Consider the following 22,001-nt stretch of genomic DNA (forward strand, 5'->3'; position numbering starts at 1 on the left):
GCTTGGATGTAGGGATTGTTAGTTTGGGTGAGATATATATTGCTTCCCCTGTATCCCCAACACCAGATTGCATAACCAGAAAGTTTCGGGAGTTTATAGGTGGGAATTCAAGTAGCTCATAGGATATCTTTCCAACAGACACATGATACGATATGGGATCTATCATATGTTTGTTCCGGCTTATTCTGCAAGCGAAATCCTTTGTTTTGTTTTATTTGTGGTATTCGAGTTGCTTCAAAGTCAAGTGTTGATTCCATACCTTTCAAGCGGTGTTCTCATATTTCTATGGGAGCACTAATCCTTCTTATTTATCGAGATTGACATCCCAATTCTATTTCCAACCGGCGTGCTTCTCTTCAAGTGGTTCCGATCATTTTCAACATCCGTGAGATCAACTCTATGTTTTTCTCAACGGTATCCATTTCATCTTCCCCAAGTTGCCTTTGTTTTCTCGCCCTCCCACCCTTTTTCTTCAAGGACTCAGATTTCTTAATCATGTATCCTTTTATTTGTGGGAAGTCTCTTCATTCTTTTCTTTCAATGTTCTTATCCGGTGATTTCCCATGAAGATGCTCAACAGTTTCAAGTTCATCATCCTTCATTGTTGTTTCTTCTCCGGTGGATCCAATTCAAGCTTTCGATATTCATCATATTCATTTCCTCGTTTCTAATGCTTTCTCATGCCGATGCACCTCTTAATCATTCACTTCTTCCTATTCATTTGTCCTGGAGTGCTGAAGATATTTTAGAAGACTTGTGTTTCCATTTTCAATCCGTTCAAGATATTTCGAGGTTGTTATCTCATTCAAGTCATTTAATTCAACCGGTGTTTTTCTTTTAGTGGGCCCTAACCCACAGGTCTTTTCCCAGGATCTTACCCGACTCTTCTAATTCCCCCGGAGTTGTTCTCAATTCTTTTCAAGTGTGACGTAAAAATGAATTCCATCAGTCACATGCCTTTTTCCAAGATCAATTCAAATCATTTTCATTGTTGGCTCAACCCCCTTTGCTTTTCATTCTCCCGGAGTATCTCAACAATTCATGGTGGTTCTCATCATCATTCTCAACATTTGAAGATCGAAGAAGAGTTTCTCTTAAATCTTGCTCCATTCTCTTCAAGATTCATGGTTCTAGCTTGATGCCATCCTCTCATAATTGTTTTCAATTGTGAGAATTTTTTTCATCCATCAGGAGAAATTCAGGAGTCTTTTCAGTTTGATTCTCTGGAGCGCATCACCTCATAATTATTCATTCCAGTTTTCAGCCCTCTTCTCCAAATCTTACCGGTGAATCATTCTAATATCCTTTAATCAGTTCGGGATCTCTTCGTTCTCATGTATCTAAATCCCCTCAAGTGTCTTCATTCATTTTCCAATTCTTCCCGGTGAATTGTGCCTTTGCTAATCTCATTCTCAATTCTTACGGTGGTTCGTTCAAGATTTCTCTTCCTTGATTATCATTTTAATCCATTCTTTCTTTCCAATCCTACCGGTGGTTCATGAAGACTTTCTCAAGTTTTGTGCTATACCCCCCTTAATCCTTTTCAAGAAGAATAAGTAATATGCAAAATCCATTGCTTGTCATCAATTTAATTTGATGAAGGATAAGCATACAATAAATCTTATTCTTATTTTCATCCAAGTGATTAATCCCTTCCTTCGGAGTTTGTTCTTGTTGAATAAATTCTAGTTCCAAGTGTTTTCATCTTTTTCTCTTCCGGAGTTCCAAGTTTTCTTGGTTATATCGTCGCGAAGCTCCATCTAAATCATTGCAAGGCTTCACCTTGTGTTTTCAACTTCTCTTTCTTTCTATCATCCTTTTATTACCGGAGTTCTGCATGGATGCTCTACATGATGGTTCATCAAGGATTCCTTTCATTCTCATTTTGTTCTTCAAGATTTCTCTCGAAGTTATGACCCGCCAAGCTATACTCAAAAGTAAACATGGTGCTCAACACATGTTTTGTTTTGAGGCATTCAAGCATTCTTCTTCTTGCATTCCGAAGTGCAATCCTTTCTACCTTATCTTCTGAGATGGTGTTATGTCATCCTTGGCAATTTCTCCTCGTGCTACATGATTTACAAGTTGTCAGGAATGAGTTAATTAAATCCATCATTTTCTCTTCGTTCAAGATATCTTTTCGACCAATCAATCTCTTTGTTGGAGTTATCTTGGGATATATTTCACCTAAAGCCTTCCATTGGGAATGTTGCTATTTGTGGTGCGTATCTATGATCCAAGTTATCTCTCTATCATCTTGGTGGAAGAAGATTTTCATCTCGTCGGTGTTATCAATTATATTATTTGTTTTCGTAGTGGCAGAATTTCGCCTCAATTTTGAGAAGTTTTCCATAAGCCCACTACAAGCTTACTCGTTTTGTTGTTGGTTTTTTCCATCAACCCCGTTGTAACCTTCTTGGAAGGGTGCTTTCCAAGCTCATTTGTGGCAGAAGTTGGCATTTTCTTCTCCATTCTGTTATTTCCAATGATCTATCTTCTATTCTTTCTTCCGGAGGCATTGTGATGTTGCTCTCTTCACTCCTCTTCTTGTATTGAGGATCGTGTTCTTTTCATGCTTATCCATTTAACCGAAGTGTTGTGTCACCTCTTCATGTTCTTTTCATCTTATCAAGTCTTGCATCTCTTTTCAACCGGAGTGCTGTCCGAATTTGATCTTCCTTGTTCCTTGTTTATCTCGTTTCAACCAGAGTGGTTCCAATTCCTTCCTGTCCATTAAACTCTTGATTCATGTCTTTGCAACCTTCAAGTTCTTGTAATGTTCCTTGTTCCTCTTTTCTAATGGATTGTTTGCAATCTCGTTTATCTCCTTTGTATTCTTTCTTTCAATTTGTTCAACCTCTCAAGGTTCGTAGTTTCACTCGTTTGTCGAAGAAGCAACTTAGTTTTACCTCCTCTCTTGCTCTTCCGCTTCCCTCCAGTGCCATCCTAGATCTCGGGACGAGATCCTCTTGTAGTGGTGGAGTGTTGTAACGCCCCGAGACCGACGCTCCAGAAGACTTCCAGTTATTTCGAGTTTTATCGTGTGATTTGTTTTGTTTGTGCATTCATCATGCCATCTCTTGCATTGCATCATGTCATCATGCCATCATTTCATTAATTTTTAAAACCTCAACTATATAAATTGCATAGATGGTTGATATATTTAAATCGAGGGAAGAGTGACTTCTCTTTATAACATATCGGCCCAATATTAGGGAGCTATATTAAATATTTCTTTATTTTGGAAATCACCATAACACACTTGCAAAATATCCCATGCCGTTGTTATCTCAATTCTTGGTCTCCAACCTTGCCCATAATTTCTTTCATCATTTTCCGGAGCCCCACCGAAATCCTCAACATTTTTTGGACACTTCAAAAACCTAGTCCTAGTTCAAACCCATTTGAATTTCAAATGAGTTTGAATTTAATTCCTGCAATCTTGTCCACACCATTTTTCTTGGAACAAGCGCATTTTTGCGAGCCCGGGAAAATTATCCCCATGCCCAAATTCTTGTCCACTCATTTCTTTTCTCTCCTTTTCTTTCTTTGCGTTTCTGTTTTTGGAAGAGATTTGAAGAAGGGAGAGAAGAAGCCCATCAATCGCAGGCCAGTAGGCCAGGCCGGCCCACCAAACCCCTTGAGGCCCAACCCTTCCTAACCCTAGCCTGATCCCCTTGCAGCCTCTTCCCCTCACCCGATCGCTCCCCATCTCTCCCTGTGCGCCGCACACCCACACACACCCACAGCGCCCGAACCCGTCGCTCGCTAGCCCTCTCCCTCCTCTCGATCTCTCCCTCTCGCTTCCCCGCAGCGCCGCCATCTCTCTCTGACCCCTCGCTCTCACCCTCTCGTGCCCTCCCGAGCCGCCAAGAAGAGAGAAGGAGGACTCGCGCCCGATTGCCGCCGTGTTCGTCCCCTGGCGCCGCTTCTGCAGCGCCTCGATCGATCTTCGCCCTCGCGCAAGCTGCTCCAGCGTCGCCACCATCATCGGAGATGGGCTCCCGCCGCCTAGATCTGCGTTTCATCCTCGTCCATGCGGTTCCCCTCGCCGCATCTCCCCGAGCAGGAGCTCCGCCTCCCCTGCTTCGAGCCAAGGCCGACGCCGGCCACTTCGTCCATGCCGCCCCATGGAGGCCTAAGCTGCCGACCTCGCCAGGCCTCCACCTCCGTCCCGCGCCTGCATCCTTGCTCTGGATCGAGAGGAGCTTGATCCCGAGCGCCTTCTGCCCGTCCATGTCGCCCATGGGCCCCGGTGCCCCCTTTGCTCTGTTGTCACGCCGCTGTTTGCTCTCCTTCAACCCGCGTCGCCTCTACCAGCCCTGTGCTGCTGCTTGCATCTGCCAAGCTCCTCTGCCCCGTTTCGCCTCGGCCTCGACCGAGGAGGATGAGCAGCATTGCTACCTGCTCGATCCGCCTGCACGCGCGCCTCATGCGTTGACCGCGACCAGCTCCATGCCCGAGCGAGCACAGTCCTGATCCTGATGCCCAACACCGCCCAAGTTGTTGCCTCTACGCACCATGCACTGTTACCGTGGACGCATGCCCCCCAGATCGGAACCTGAAGCACCAAGTACACCACCGGCAAGACCCGGACTCCAAACGCCAAGTACAACTATGAACCTGAAGCCCTTGGATGCATCAAGTTCCTTTACGACCTGTGTACAACTACCGTCGCCAAGACCGGACCGACAAGTACCCCGACAACGTGTGTACCACTACCGTCGACCCTCGAAGACTCCGTGGACGTCATCCTCGCCGTGACCCGAGCATCTACGAAAACGTGTACAACTACCGTCGCCACGTGAACAGTTACTTCCACTACCGTCGCGAGAACGACTACTTCCACTATGGCCCGTGTACCACTACTTCCTTCGTCAAACTCGACCCGCTCCGAAAGCGCACACTTCAAAGGTATAACCCCGAGACAACGTCCGTGGACCGAATGCATGTGTTGTATGAGATGAATCGTATGTTTGCACCGTGCCCGTATGATCCTTGCACGTTCCTTCCTCGTTTTCCATGCCGCCGTACCGTGGGAACCCGGTAGTCGGGAGCACCCCACCATCTCTAGCATGTTGCGCACACCCGCACACTTGCTCTTCTGCACCGGTATCTCAATGAGTTATCGGATCATCAGAGTGTTGCCGTGGCATCATTTCCATTACCGTTGCCGTGGCACCCCTTTCGTTCCGCCACGGTGACCAAATGCTTCATAACATGCTCATGTCAACATTTTCATAAAATTGCATAAACCTTGATTATGTCATCCGCACCATGTTAACAACATTTAAATGGTTAAAATTGTGTTTGCTTTAAATTGCTAAATGACACATGGGGATTTTTTTGAATTGTTGTTTGTTGTTTCCGGCCTCATTTAAACTTGCCTAAATAGTTAGTTCAATTATGTTTCACCTCTTGCCATGATTGACAACATTTAATATTGTTGGTTAGCCTAAACGAGAGAGAACTAAATATTTGAATGTGGTGTTTCGTCAATATCCAACTCGTTGCATATTGAGCTCCACTTAACTTGTAGTATTGTTTGTTACACTTTGCCATGCCATGCCTCATTAAACCGGACATGCATCATACTTGTTTGTGCATCATGACATGTTTATGCTTGTGTGTTTACCATATTGTTTGCTTCTTTACGGTTTGCTTCTCTCGTTAGCTTTGGTTTCGTTCCGGAGTTGTGAGGATTCGTTCGACTACGTCTGTTTGTCTTCTTCATGGACTCGTTCTTCTTCCTTGCGGGATTTCAGGCAAGATGACCGCTACCCTGGATCTCACTACTATCATTGCTATGCTAGTTGCTTCGTCCTATCGCTATGCTGCGCTACCTATCACCTGTTTATCAAGCCTCCCAAATTGCCATGAACCTCTAACCTTTGACACCCGTCCTAGCAAACCATTGCCTGGCTATGTTACCACTTTGCTCAGCCCTCTTATAGCGTTGTTAGTTGCAGGTGAAGTTGAAGATTGCTCCCTGGTGGACAGAATTATTTTGGGATATCACAATATCTCTTATTTTATTAATGCATCTATATACTTAGTAAAGGGTGGAAGACTCGGCCTTATGCCTGGTGTTTTGTTCCACTCTTGCCGCCCTTGTTTCTGTCATACCGGTGTTATGTTTCTGGATTTTGCGTTCCTAACGCGGTTGGGTGATTTATGGGACCCCCTTGATAGTTCGCTTTGAATAAAACTCCTCCAGCAAGGCCCAACATTGGTTTTACCATTTGCCTCACCACCACCTACTTTTTCCCTTGGGAGTCGCTCTCTCGAGGGTCATTTTTATTTCAGCCCCCCCGGGCTAGTGCTTGTCTAAGTGTTGGTCCGAACCGAGCCGCCTGCGGGGCCACCTCGGCGAAACTCGAAGTCTGGTTTTAATCGTAGCCTGTCTCATCCGGTGTTGCCCTGAGAACGAGATATGTGCAGCTCCTATCGGGATTGTCGGCGCATCGGGCGGTCTTGCTGGTCTTGTTTTACCATTGTCGAAATGTCTTGTAAACCGGGATTCCGAGTCTGATCGGGTCTTCCTGGGAGAAGGTATATCCTTCGTTGATCGCAAGAGCTTATCATGGGCTAAGTTGGGACACCCCTACAGGGTATAAACTTTCGAAAGCCGTGCCCGCGGTTATGGGTAGATGGGAATTTGTTAATGTCCGGTTGTAGATAACTTGATACCTGATTCGAATTAAAACGCAACAACCGTGTGTGTAGCCGTGATGGTCTCTTTTCGGCGGAGTCTGGGAAGTGAATATGGTTTTTGGGTTATGTTTGACGTAAGTAGGTGTTCAGGATCACCTCTTGATCATTGCTAACTTCATGACCGTTCCGCTTGCTCTACTCTCGCTCTTATTTGCGTATGTTAGCCACCATATATGCTTAGTCGCTGCTGCGACCTCACCACTTTACCCCTTCCTTTCCCTTTAAGCTTTGCTAGTCTTGATACCCATGGTAATGGGATTGTTGAGTCCTCGTGGCTCACAGATTACTACAACAACAGTTGCAGGTACAGGTTATGCGATGATCATGACGCGAGAGTGATGTTGCTTGTTTTGGAGTTCTTCTTCTTCTGGTTCTTCTTTGATCAGGGGATAGGTTCCAGGTCGGCAGCCTGGGTTAGCAGGGTGGATGTCGTTTGAGTTTCTGTTTGTGTTTCATCCGTAGTCGGATGTTGATCATATGTATGATGATGCTGTATTCGTGTGGCATTCTATGCCTCTTGTATGTATCCCCATCTATTATGAAATGTTGATGTAATGATATCCACCTTGCAAAAGCGTTTCAATATGCGGTTCTATCCTTGGTGGGACCTTCGAGTCTCTTTAGGATAGTATCACATATTGGGCGTAACAAGTTGGTAATCAGAGCCTCGACCGGCCATAGGAGCCCCCTTGATTGTTGGCCGTTGTTGAGTCTAGAAGAAAACTATTTTTGAGTCTTAGGATTATATATATAGGAGAGTAGGATTCTTTTTACTCCTCAGCCCCTTCGTCGCTCTGGTGAGGTCTCCTGACGTAGATGTTTTGTCTTTGCTCTCCTCAATTTTTCACAATTTTTTTTAGGATCACGCGGGTATCTTGGAATCGTTCCGATGGTTTTGTGACGAGAACATTGTTCTTGGTGCCTCTTGTCTTTTATGTGGCAGTGACCCGGGGAGTTGAGCTCCGAGGTGTTGTCGTCACAATTTTATCGTTAAGGTTCTGGAATACCTGAGTTTTGCCGACATCGAAAATCTCTTTTATGCAGTTGTTGGTGAGATACCCTCGACGCCACCCAGTACTGGGGCGGGAGTTCGGGAGTATTGCCATAACTTGTATAACGGATGCTTTTCGAAGGTTGAGGTACACGATTTCCGGAGGTTTCTTGGTTATGTGTTGATGGATGGATACAGCTTGGATGTAGGGATTGTTAGTTTGGGTGAGATATATATTGCTTCCCCTGTATCCCCAACACCAGATTGCATAACCAGAAAGTTTCGGGAGTTTATAGGTGGGAATTCAAGTAGCTCATAGGATATCTTTCCAACAGACACATGATACGATATGGGATCTATCATATGTTTGTTCCGGCTTATTCTGCAAGCCAAATCCTTTGTTTTGTTTTATTTGTGGTATTCGAGTTGCTTCAAAGTCAAGTGTTGATTCCATACCTTTCGAGCGGTGTTCTCATATTTCTATGGGAGCACTAATCCTTCTTATTTATCGAGATTGACATCCCAATTCTATTTCCAACTGACGTGCTTCTCTTCAAGTGGTTCCGATCATTTTCAACATCCATGAGATCAATTCTAAGTTCTTCTCAATGGTATCCATTTCATCTGCCCCAAGTTGCCTTTGTTTTCTCGCCCTCCCACCCTTTTTCTTCAAGGACTCAGATTTCTTAATCATGTATCCTTTTATTTGTGGGAAGTCTCTTCATTCTTTTCTTTCAATGTTCTTATCCGGTGATTTCCCATGAAGATGCTCAACAGTTTCAAGTTCACCATCCTTCATTGTTGTTTCTTCTCCGGTGGATCCAATTCAAGCTTTCGATATTCATCATATTCATTTCCTCGTTTCTAATGCTTTCTCATGCCGATGCACCTCTTAATCATTGACTTCTTCCTATTGATTTGTCCTGGAGTGCTGAAGATATTTCACAAGACTTGTGTTTCCATTCTCAATCCGTTCAAGATATTTCGAGGTTGTTATCTCATTCAAGTCATTTAATTCAACCGGTGTTTTTCTTTTAGTGGGCCCTAACCCACAGGTCTTTTCCCAGGATCTTACCTGACTCTTCTAATTCCCCCGGAGTTGTTCTCAATTCTTTTCAAGTGTGACGTAAAAGGGATTCCATCAGTCACATGCCTTTTTCCAAGATCAATTTCAAATCATTTTCATTGTTGGCTCAACCCCCTTCGCTTTTCATTCTCCCGGAGTATCTCAACAATTCATGGTGGTTCTCATCATCATTCTCAACATTTGAAGATCGAAGAAGAGTTTCTCTTAAATCTTGCTCCATTCTCTTCAATATTCATGGTTCTAGCTTGATGCCATCCTCTCATAATTGTTTTCGATGGTGAGAATTTTTTTCATCCATCCGGAGCAATTCAGGAGTCTTTTCAGTTTGATTCTCTGGAGCCCATCACCTCATAATTATTCATTGCAGTTTTCAGCCCTCTTCTCCAAATCTTACCGGTGAATCGTTTTAATATCCTTTAATCAGTTCCGGATCTCTTCGTTCTCATGTATCTAAATCCCCTCAAGTGTCTTCATTCATTTTCCAATTCTTCCCGGTGAATTGTGCCGTTGCTAATCTCATTCTCAATTCTTACGGTTGTTCGTTCAAGATTTCTCTTCCTTGATTATCATTTTAATCCATTCGTTCTTTCCAATCCTACCGGTGGTTCATGAAGACTTCTCAAGTTTTGTGCTATACCCCCCTTAATCCTTTTCAAAAAGAATAAGTAATATGCAAAATCCATTGCTTGTCATCAATTTAATTTGATGAAGGATAAGCATACAATAAATCTTATTCTTATTTTCCTCCAAGTGATTAATCCCTTCCTTCAGAGTTTGTTCTTGTTGAATAAAGTCTAGTTCCAAGTGTTTTCATCTTTTTCTCTTTCGGAGTTCCAAGTTTTCTTGGTTATATCGTCACGAAGCTCCATCTAAATCATTGCAAGGCTTCATGTCGGTGTCAAAACCAGCGGATCTCGGGTAGGGGGTCCTGAACTGTGCATCTAGGCGGATGGTAACAAGAGACAAGGGACACGATGTTTTACCCAGGTTCGGGCCCTCTTGATGGAGGTAAAACCCTACGTCCTGCTTGATTGATATTGATGATGTGGGTATTACAAGAGTAGATCTACCACGATATCAAGGAGGCTAAACCCTAGAAGCTAGCCTATGGTATGATTGTTGTTCGTCCTACGGACTAAAGCCATCCGGTTTATATAGACACCGGAGAGGGCTAGGGTTACATAGAGACGGTTACAATGGTAGGAGATCTACATATCCGTATCGCCAAGCTTGCCTTCCACGCCAAGGAAAGTCCCATCCGGACACGGGACGAAGTCTTTAATCTTCTATCTTCATAGTCTTGGAGTCCGGCCGATGATGATAGTCCGTCTATCCGGACACCCCCTAGTCTAGGACTCCCTCAGTAGCCCCTGAGCCAGGCTTCAATGACGATGAGTCCGGCGCGCATGTTGTCTTCGACATTGAAAGGCGGGTTCCTTCTCCGAACAATTTATAGAAGATTGTGAACACCAGGATAGTGTCCGGCTCTGCAAAATAAATTCCACATACCACCGTAGAGAGAATGATATTTACACAAGTTCGATCTGCTGACATATTTGGTGGTGTGACATCACACCACTACCAAGCCTGTACTCGAATCGTTTTTATTGTACCACCCCAGCGTGTTTAGCGAAGCGGTTTCCTTGGCACGTCTTGTCGAAGCAGAGATCGTGTTCCCCTTATTCTGGGATTCCCATAAATACGGACGTGGGTAACCCAACCGTGCCCGTTGCCACGCCCCCTCCATCAAAGGTGGGTTCCAAACGGTCACGGGGACGGCTCTTGGTATTCTTCCTCTTTATAATGAGACCAAGGCCCGTTCTTTTTCTTCAATCCTCAATCGAATCCACCCCTCGCCCCGAGTTCCAACACCCAGGGCTCCAGATTCGGGTACTTTCGACCTTCGACAATGTCTGGATCCGACCTACGAGGTCGGTGGATGCCCTCCTCCGTCACGGAATAGGACGTGCTAAAGCTGAGAGACGCCAGGTACTTAACCTATGAGATTTTGCATAGGTTGCCTGCCCGAGGGCAAGTTATTCCTACTCCCGAGCCCAGCGAGAGCGTCGTGTTTGTGTCTCACCTCCGTCGGGGTTTAGGCTTCCCGATGGTCCCTTCATGAGGGGGATCATGTTTTACTATGAGTTGGGATTCCATGACTTGGCTCCGGAGTCCATCCTCCACATCTCATCATTCATTGTCGTTTGCGAAGCCTTCCTCCGCACTACCCCTCACTTCGGCTTGTGGCTCAAAACCTTCAACGTGGAGCCGAAGATGATTGAGGGGCGTCAGGCAGAGTGCGGCGGGGCGGTTATAAGCAAGAGGGCCGATGCTCCATGGCCCGAGGGCTCTTTTCAGGAGGAGCTCGGCTTGTGGCAACAGGAGTGGTTCTATATCACCGCTCCCAGGGGCAGCAGGCAGAAGCCGCCGCCCGTCTTTCGCCCAGGCCCTCCACAACGGCTGACATCATGGGTCAACAAGGGGCTTGACTGGGGGCCGTCCAAAGACGTACCCCTGTTGCAGGACCGGATTCGAGACCTCCAAGAAAGGGAGATCAATTTGGTCGTAGTGGCACAGGTTATGCTGATTCGGCGCCTTCTGCCCTGCAAATGTCGCCCCCTCCGCCTGTGGGAATTTAATCCGGAGGGGCCACGAGATCTCCAACACTTCATGGGTTTGACACCTGTGGAGATGTACAAACTGTTCTTCGGACCACAAGAGATGCGTCCGGACTTGACCGAGGATGCTGGCCTGAGCTGCAATCGCCGGATACTCAAGTAAGTAGCCCTGTGTCCGGACATATTGTCCATTTATTTATCATGGGTTTTGCCTTTTAACCAGCTATCCCTTGGACAGGAGTGGATAGCGCAAGCAAAACTGATACGGTGTCCGGCCCCCCTCCCTGAGATCACGCCGGATCCCGTGTTAATCAAAATGTTGGAGGTTGCACCTTCGGAGGAGGGCGAAGGGGGGCATAGGGAAACTACCACCTCTGCCAAGGAGGCTTTCAGTAAGGGGGGAATCGAGAATCCCTCCTTCCAGGGGGAGAAGAGGACCGCATCCGAAGACCCGGAGGCCAAGGCCTCAAAGCGGGGAAAGAAATCCGCACCGGAAGGTCCTGTGCAGGGGAGAGCCCCGGCAATACTGTCTCCTCAGAGGAATCAGCCCTCCAGCGAGCCGTAAGTAAAAAGGGGAATTTTGTAATAGGGGACACCCCTGCTTTATTTCTAAGGGTAACCGAAGTTTTCCCCTTGTAGTTCGGATCTCAGCCCATCTCAGCAGAGCTCATCTTCGGGGGACCTTCGTCCGGAGATGATGGAGAGCGATACGCCTCCATCTGCCGCCCCGTCGGAAGGGGCGGACGACCCTGAGGTGTCGTCACGGAGGGTCTCCCCGAGTCCGGTGGGGCCGGGGAGTTCGGCACCCGCTGGAGTACGGCCGGTGGAGCTGCAGGATTTGCTCAAGAGGGCGTCTATCTCAGAAGATCACCGCACATCAATGAGTATGGTGATTGAAAGGATCTCATCCGCCGAGAGCGGGTTGTATGAGGCCGCCGGAAGTTTGCTGACGGGGTTTGAGGTACGCAAAAAATGACATACCTTTTGACAGTTTTGCACATGGAGTGCACCCTGTATAGATAGTAGCCCCTGAGACTTGGTATGCTGTCGAAAGCGACAGCATGCCGAGGATCATAATCTCAGTTATAGCATGTCGCCTTTCTTATGCAGGTGGTGGAACGTTCGGTGGCCAGCCGGACTGATGGAATTGCCGAGCTGAAGCGGCAACTCGATGTTGCGGATGCGGATATTGCGCTAGTCAATAAACGACTTAACGAGTCACAAGGTAGGTGGTTGCTCCGCGGTCACTTAGTAAGGGAGCTGATGCCCGTTCCTTACAATTTGTATGCTTGATGCAGATGGTGCCGCTACTGTGGAAGACCTTCGAGCAGAGCTTGCTCGAGCCAAGGAGCAAGCCAGGAAAAGTGATGCGGCTACCTTGAAGGCAGCGGAAGAGCTAGAAGCCGAAAAGGCTGCTCACTGCTGAAGCAGGGAGGAGATGGCCGGAATGGCCGTGAAATTAAAAGATGCTACCGACCGCTATGAGGTTCTTGAAGGAGAATGCCGAGCGGAGCAAGAGGACCTGAAGAGGGCCGCCGCCGAAGCCAAGGATGCCCGTAGTGCGATGCGGGCTATGAAGGAGGAACTGCGTCAGGCCGGAGATATTGCGGCTGGAAAGCCCTTTCTGCTGCGTAGGAAGTTCACGGATCCGAAGTATGCTCAGTTGGGCCAATTGTGTGGTGCGGAGGATCCTTATCTGGATTTGGCGGCGAGTACGGCGGACGCGGTCGTGCACTTCCGAAGCCAGAAGGATCACGAAATGGAAGAGCTTTTTTGGTCTCAATTCCATAGTCCGGAGCGTCCACTTCTGTTGACTGACCGGCTGGCTGAGTGGGCTGAGTTGAATAGATTGTCCGGACTTGCCATGACAGGTGTGGTCACTCATCTGTGGCCGGAAAGGCCCAAGCCTGAGAGTTATTTTGGCTTGTTGCAGCGATTCCTTGGGGCGGTGCCGCATATCGAGGTGATGAAGCGGTCGGCGTGCATAGAAGGTGCACGGATGGCTCTCGCCCGTGTTAAGACATACTGGGCGGAGATGGATGCCACCGCTGTTGCATCCCGGGGTGCGGACAAAGGCCGATTACCCGCCGAGCACTATTTTGAGGAAGTCCTGCAGGGCGCTCGTTTAATAGAGTCGCAGTGCTCGAAAGATGTTATTTTCAAATGACGTGTATGATTTATGAGATCATGTTTATAATGCAATAGCTTTTTATACTTGTGCGTTCAAGTATTGAACTATCTCCTGTGCGGCCGTGTATGTATAACCTGAAAGATGGCAGTCTTTGGCTTCAGCCCCCACGCACATGGTGCGGGGGTGTTTGCAAAAAGAAAAGCGCTTTTTCACACTTAATCCAACGTCTTGGTCCTTTGAAGGGGGTGATAGAGTAGCAAACTAGGCAACCGGACTATAATGCTTTATCACTTTCACTTAGCCATATGAGCTCGAAGGTGGGGCTACTATATAGCCCCTAGAGGCACCGCGCTTCTCCGAACTCGGGGCGCGTATGTGCCTGACCGGGAAGCGGTCCTTCGTCAAAGCGGAGGAATTATAAACAATCCAGTAGTCGATCGAGTGGTTGACCAGTCTCTCGCTATATCATGACAGTCAGTTTTCGGCTTTCTCTACTGAGGTGCTCGGCCGGCCGAACCGGGGCACAATCGCAGTAGTTCTCCTGGTGCCATGTTAGCCGATGGTTCGGAACGTAAGGCAGCAAAACACAGGAGCCGGGCAAACCCAACATTTGACCAAAGACATGATTCGGAGCTGATGCATATAAGGCCTAACTCGAGACGCCGAACACTCCCTGAGGTGTTCGGTCTTTATGATACCGGGCATGACCATGCCCTAAGCCCCTAGTGTCCAGGTACGGGCGGGAACTTCTGACGCGGCCGATGCCAAAACGCCAGCCTCCTCCTCGGTTATGGTAAGAAACCGGGGGATGTGTATCAACATGAGACAGTAAGAAAGGTTTACGCAGGGTCTTAATCTGAAAAGAATCCTTGTAACGGGCCCTTGCTGCACGTCTACGCCTGTGTCTCCGTTGTGCTATATCCTGGACGGGTGTAGTACGTGCTTCATCTGTAAAGGAGAAGAACTTAGTTTGGAAAAGTATCATGTAAAAGGTGTAGTTAAAATAACGTATGATGAATTTGAGCTTTATTGGCTCTCATTGTTTGTACGTGCAGCCCCTTGTAAAGGGGTATGCAGCGGTGAAGCCCCTTGTTTGTTTATGCCGGACTCGCCTAACCGTGTCCAAGGTCTGAATGACCTGTTTTAGGGCTTTGACCAGCAAGGTCGGATTAGTGTGCGGCTGTCAAAGCAGTCTCGCGTTTTCCGTGGTCGAGGAACACTCAGATTTACCCTTTGCTGAGATTATGCCGTATGGACCAGGCATTTTAAGCGTAAGAGACGCGTAATGCAGTATTGCGTTAAAGTGGGCGAATGCTTCGCGTCCCAGTAGTGCTTGATAGCTACTTTTGAATGGGGCAATATGGAAAATGAGCTTTTCGCGACGGAGGTTGTCGGATGAACCGAACACGACCTCTAGTAGTACAGAGCCTGTATATTTGGCGTAAAGGCCAGGCGTCACTCCTTTGAAGGAAGTGCTGCTATGGTGAATTTCGGTTGGGTCTATCCCCATTCTGCGGATGGTGTCCTGGTATAGCAGGTGCCGCACTATGTTTCCGTGTTATCACATGGAGTTAGTTCACTGTTTTGACTTCTAGTGGGAAAGTCTTCTGTTTTCCGGCGTGCTGTTTGTGGGGTTCGTCGTCTTCGCTTGGTGTGTCGGACCCCTTGCGTTCGGCGTTAAGTCGGCCAGACTGCTTGAAGACCCAACAATCTCTGTGGGTATGGTTTGCAGGCTTCCCAGGGGTACTATGTATTTGACATATCCTATCCAAAATTTTGTTTAGGTTGGATAGCTCGTCACTGTTGTCCTTGAGGGGCAGTGTTTTATTATTCGGCCGAGAGCTTTTGAATCCGGCGTTGACCGCCGTGCTATTTGGGCCATTTTCCTTATTCCGGCGCTGATCTTTTCTGCATCGTGATTTCCCATTTGCATCCCTGACTTCGGATGTACTCGGGTCGCTGGTGCTGCATCTAGCCAGCTAGCTGTCTTCCCCCGCGCAAAAGCGGGTCATGAGGCTTGTTAGTGCGGCCATTGTTCTTGGTTTTTCCTGGCCGAGGTGTCTGGCGAGCCATTTGTCTCGGACGTTGTGCTTAAAGGCTGCTAAGGATTCGGCGTCCGGACAGTCGACTATTTGGTTCTTTTTGGTGAGGAACCTGTTCCAGAATTTTCTTGCTGACTCTCCGGGCTGTTGAGTTATGTGACTTAAATCGTCTGCATCCAGAGGGCGGACATAAGTCCCCTAAAAAGTTGCTCGAAACGCATCCTCGAGCTCTTCCCAACTTCCAATGGTGTTTTCTGGGAGGCTTTTGAGCCAATGCCGAGCTGGCCCTTTGAGCTTGAGGGGTAGGTATTTTATGGCATGGAGATCGTCTCCTCTGGCCATATGTATGTGTAGGATATAATCCTCAATCCAGACTCCGGGGTCTGTTGTTCCGTCATATGCCTCTATGTTGACGGGTTTGAATCCCGCTGGAAATTCATGGTCCAGTACCTCATCGGTGAAACATGGTGGGTGTGCAGCGCCCCTGTATTTAGGTGTGCCGTTGTCTTCAAATATTCGGCGGGTTGTATTGCTCCCTGGAGTCTTCTTTTTTGGCCCATAGATGGACCTAACCGGGCCATCTTTTTTGCGAGGATCTTTATGTGGATCGTATGCCGGCTTGTGTGCGGCGCCCCTTGCCGCTCTTAGCCTGTCATCTGGTCGTCTATCCGGCCAGGCGGCGTTTTTGTTTTTTGACTGTGGGGGCTCTATGGCCTCCTCGTCAAATTCGGGCAACAACTTGCGCTTCGGGTAGCTCTTCGCCTGTTGACTATTGCCGTATTTATCTGCGGTATTGAGTACTTTTCTCCATCTCATTCTGAGTGTGTCCTCCGCTGTTTTGAGCTTCCGCTTTTGCTTCTTCAGACTTCTTGAAGTGGCAACGAGCCTTTTATGAAGGTTCTTATGCTCCGGTAGTTTGCTGGGCATGAGATCACCTTTTTTCGCTGGGGATGGGTTGCTTGCCCAATCCATCCTGTTCGGATGGTTGCTTGGTGGCATGTTCATCGTCCACTGCTTCACCCTGCTCTAAGGCTGGGTCAGTATGGGTACCGTTGTTATCGAAGCGGGACTTCGGGCGGCGCTTGCGTCGCCGTTTTGGTTGTTTGTTGGGGGAGTTGTCCTTCGCCACGTCCCGTTGTTCCTCGTAGTCGCTTCCTTTTGGTGTATCCACCATGTATATGTCATTGAAGGAAATATGCCCTAGAGGCAATAATAAAGTTATTATTTATTTCCTCATATCATGATAAATGTTTATTATTCATGCTAGAATTGTATTAACCGGAAACATGATACACGTGTGAATACATAGACAAACATAAAGTCACTAGTATGCCTCTACTTGACTAGCTCATTAATCAAAGATGGTTATGTTTCCTAACTATAGACATGTGTTGTCATTTGATTAATGGGATCACATCATTAGGAGAATGATGTGATTGACATGACCCATTCCGTTAGCCTAGCACTTGATCGTTTAGTATGTTGCTATTGCTTTCTTCATGACTTATACAAAGTTCCTGCAACTATGAGATTGTGCAACTCCCGTTTACCAGAAGAACACTCTGTGTGCTACCAAACGTCACATCGTAACTAGGTGATTATAAAGGTGCTCTACAGGTGTTTCCGAAGGTACATGTTGGGTTGGCATAATTCGAGATTAGGTTTTGTCACTCCGATTGTCGGAGAGGTATCTCTGGGCCCTCTCGGTAATACTCATCACCTAAGCCTTGCAAGCATTGTAACTAATGAGTTAGTTATAAGATGATGTGTTACAAAACGAGTAAAGAGACTTGCCGGTAACGAGATTGAACTAGGTATTGGATACCGACGATCAAATCTTGGGCAAGTAACATACCGATGAAAAAGGGAACACCGTATGTTGTTATGCGGTTTGACCGATAAAGATCTTCGTAGAATATGTAGGAACCAATATGGGCATCCAGGTTCCGCTATTGGTTATTGACCGAGAATAGTTCTAGGTCATGTCTACATAGTTCTCGAACCCGTAGGGTCCGCACGCTTAACATTACGATGACAATTTTATTATGAGTTTACAAGTTTTGATGTACCGAAGTTTGTTCGGAGTCTCGGATGTGATCACGGACATGACGAGGAGTCTCGAAATGGTTGAGACATAAAGATTGATATATTGGACGACTATATTCAGACACCGTAAGTGTACCGGGTGATTTTGGAGAAAACCGGAGTGCCGGAGGGTTACCGGAACCCCTCCCGGAGAGTTAATGGGCCACATGGGCCTTGGTGGGAAGAGAGAGGGGCGGCCAGGAAGGGCCGCGTGCCCCCTCTCCCTCTAGTCCGAATTGGACTAGGAGGGGGGGGGGGCGCCCCCCTCTTTCCTTCCCCTCCTCTCCCCCTTCCTTCCCCTCCTAGTAGGAGTAGGAAAGGAGGAGTCCTACTCCTACTAGGAGGAGGACTCCTCCTCCTGGCGCGCCCAACAAGGGCCGGCCGGCCTCCCCCCTCTCTCCTTTATATACGGGGGCAGGGGGCACCCCATAGACACACAAGTTGATCTACGGATCGTTCCTTAGCAGTGTGCGGTGCCCCCCTCCACCATATTCCACCTTGGTCATATCGTCGCGGAGTTTAGGCGAAGCCCTGCGCCGGTAGAACATCATCATCGTCACCACGCCGTCGTGCTGACGGAACTCATCCCCGAAGCTTTGCTGGATCGGAGCCCGGGGATCGTCATCGAGTTGAACGTGTGCTGAACTCGGAGGTGCCATATGTTCGGTGCTTGGATCGGTCGGATCGTGAAGACGTACGACTACATCAACCATGTTGTGCTAACGCTTCCGCTTACGGTCTACGAGGATACATGGACAACACTCTCCCCTCTCGTTGCTATGCCATCACCATGATCTTGCGTGTGCGTAGGAATTTTTTTGAAATTACTACGTTCCCCAACAGTGGCATCCGAGCCAGGTTTTATGCGTTGATGTTATACGCACGAGTAGAACACAAGTGAGTTGTGGGCGATACAAGTCATACTGCTTACCAGCATGTCATACTTTGGTTCAGCAGTATTGTGAGATGAAGCGGCCCGGACCGACATTACGCGTACGCTTACGCGAGACTGGTTTCACCGTTACGAGCACTCGTGCTTAAAGGTGGCTGGCGGGTGTCTGTCTCTCTCACTTTAGCTGAATCGAGTGTGGCTACGCCCGGTCCTTGCGAAGGTTAAAACAGCACCAACTTGACAAACTATCGTTGTGGTTTTTATGCGTAGGCAAAAACGGTTCTTGCTAAAAGCCCGTAGCAGCCACGTAAAATTTGCAACAACAAAGTAGAGGACGTCTAACTTGTTTTTGCAGGGCATGTTGTGATGTGATATGGTCAAGACGTGATGCTATATTTTATTGTATGAGATGATCATGTTTTGTAACCGAAGTTATCGGCTACTGGCAGGAGCCATATGGTTGTCGCTTTATTGTATGAAATGCAAACGCCCTGTAATTGCTTTACTTTATCACTAAGCGGTAGCGATAGTCGTAGATGCAATAGTTGGCGAGACGACAACGATGCTACGATGGAGATCAAGGTGTCGCGCCGGTGACGATGGTGATCATGACGGTGCTTCGAAGATGGAGATCACAAGCACAAGATGATGATGGCCATATCATATCACTTATATTGATTGCATGTGATGTTTATCCTTTATGCATCTTATCTTGCTTTGATTGACGGTAGCATTTTAAGATGATCTCTAACTAAAATTATCAAGAAGTGTTCTCCCTGAGTATGCATCGTTGCCAAAGTTCGTCGTGCCCAGACACCACGTGATGATCGGGTGTGATAAGCTCTACGTCCATCTACAACGGGTGCAAGCCAGTTTTGCACACGCAGAATACTCAGGTTAAACTTGACGAGCCTAGCATATGCAGATATGGCCTTGGAACACGGAGACCGAAAGGTCGAGCTTGAATCATATAGTAGATATGATCAACATAGTGATGTTCACCATTGAAAACTACTCCATCTCACGTGATGATCGGTTATGGTTTAGTTGATTTGGATCACATGATCACTTAGATGACTAGAGAGATGTCTGTCTAAGTGGGAGTTCTTAAGTAATATGATTAATTGAACTTAAATTTATCATGAACTTAGTACCTGATAGTATTTTGCTTGTCTATGTTTGTTTGTAGATAGATGGCTCGTGCTGTTGTTCCGTTGAATTTTAATGCGTTCTTTGAGAAAGCAAAGTTGAAAGATGATGGTATCAATTACACGGACTGGGTCCGTAACCTGAGGATTATCCTCATTGCTGCACAGAAAAGTTACATCCTGGAAGCACCGCTGGGTGCCAGGCCTGCTGCTGATGCAACTGACAACGTTAAGAATGTCTGGCAGAGCAAAGCTGATGACTACTCTATAGTTCAGTGTGCCATGCTTTACGGCTTAGATCCGGGTCTTCAACGATGTTTTGAACGTCATGGAGCATATGAGATGTTCCAGGAGTTGAAGTTAATATTTCAAGCAAATGCCCGGATTGAGAGATATGAAGTCTCCAATAAGTTCTACAGCTGCAAGATGGAGGAGAATAGTTCTGTCAGTGAACATATACTCAAAATGTCTGGGTATAATAATCACTTGATTCAACTGGGAGTTAATCTTCCGGATGATAGCGTCATTGACAGAATTCTCCAATCACTGCCACCAAGCTACAAGAGCTTTGTGATGAACTATAATATGCAAGGGATGAACAAGACTATTCCCGAGCTCTTCGCAATGCTAAAAGTTGCGGAGGTAGAAATCAAGAAGGAGCATCAAGTGTTGATGGTCAATAAGACCACTAGTTTCAAGAAAAAGGGCAAAGGGAAGAAGAAGGGGAACTTCAAGAAGAACAGCAAGCAAGTTGCTGCTCAAGAGAAGAAACCCAAGTCTGGACCTAAGCCTGAAACTGAGTGTTTCTACTGCAAGCAGACTGGTCACTGGAAGCGGAACTGCCCCAAGTATTTGGCGGATAAGAAGGATGGCAAAGTGAACAAAGGTATATGTGATATACATGTTATTGATGTGTACCTAACTAGAGCTCGTAGTAGCACCTGGGTATTTGATACTGGTTCTGTTGCTAATATTTGCAACTCGAAACAGGGACTACGGAATAAGCGAGCACTGGCCAAGGACGAGGTGACGATGCGCGTGGGAAACGGTTCCAAAGTCGATGTGATCGCGGTCGGCACGCTACCTCTACATCTACCTTCGGGATTAGTTTTAGACCTGAATAATTGTTATTTGGTGCCAGCGTTGAGCATGAACATTATATCTGGATCTTGTTTGATGCGAGACGGTTATTCATTTAAATCAGAGAATAATGGTTGTTCTATTTATATGAGTAATATCTTTTATGGTCATGCACCCTTGAAGAGTGGTCTATTTTTATTAAATCTCGATAGTAGTGATACACATATTCATAGTGTTGAAACCAAAAGATGCAGAGTTAATAATGATAGTGCAACTTATTTGTGGCACTGCCGTTTGGGTCATATCGGTGTAAAGCGCATGAAGAAACTCCAAACTGATGGACTTTTGGAATCACTTGATTATGAATCACTTGGTACTTGCGAACCGTGCCTTATGGGCAAGATGACTAAAACGCCGTTCTCCGGAACTATGGAGCGAGCAACTGATTTGTTGGAAATCATACATACTGATGTTTGTGGCCCAATGAATGTTGAGGCTCGCGGCGGGTATCGTTATTTTCTCACCTTCATAGATGATTTGAGCAGATATGGGTATATCTACTTGATGAAACACAAGTCTGAAACATTTGAAAAGTTCAAAGAATTTCAGAGTGAAGTATAAAATCATCGTAACAAGAAAATAGAGTTTCTACGATCTGATCGTGGAGGAGAGTATTTGAGTTATGAGTTTGGCCTACACTTGAAACAATGTGGAATAGTTTCGCAACTCACGCCACCTGGAACACCACAATGAAATGGTGTGTCCGAACGTCGTAATCGTACTTAACTTTATATGGTGCGATCTATGATGTCTCTTACTGATTTACTGCTATCATTTTGGGGTTATGCTTTAGAGATGGCCGCATTCACGTTAAATAGGGCACCATCAAAATCCGTTGAAACGACGCCTTATGAACTATGGTTTGGCAAGAAACCAAAGTTGTCGTTTCTTAAAGTGTGGGGCTGCGATGCTTATGTGAAGAACCTTCAACCAGATAAGCTCGAACCTAAATCAGAGAAATGTGTCTTCATAGGATACCCAAAAGAGACTATTGGGTACACCTTCTATCACAGATCCGAAGGCAAGACATTCGTTGCTAAGAATGGATCCTTTCTAGAGAAGGAGTTTCTCTCAAAAGAAGTGAGTGGGAGGAAAGTAGAACTTGATGAGATAACTGTATCTACTCCCTTATTGGAAAGTAGTTCATCACAAG

Source organism: Triticum dicoccoides, chromosome 2B, assembly GCF_002162155.2.
Source record: "Triticum dicoccoides isolate Atlit2015 ecotype Zavitan chromosome 2B, WEW_v2.0, whole genome shotgun sequence".
Lineage (NCBI taxonomy): Eukaryota > Viridiplantae > Streptophyta > Magnoliopsida > Poales > Poaceae > Triticum > Triticum dicoccoides.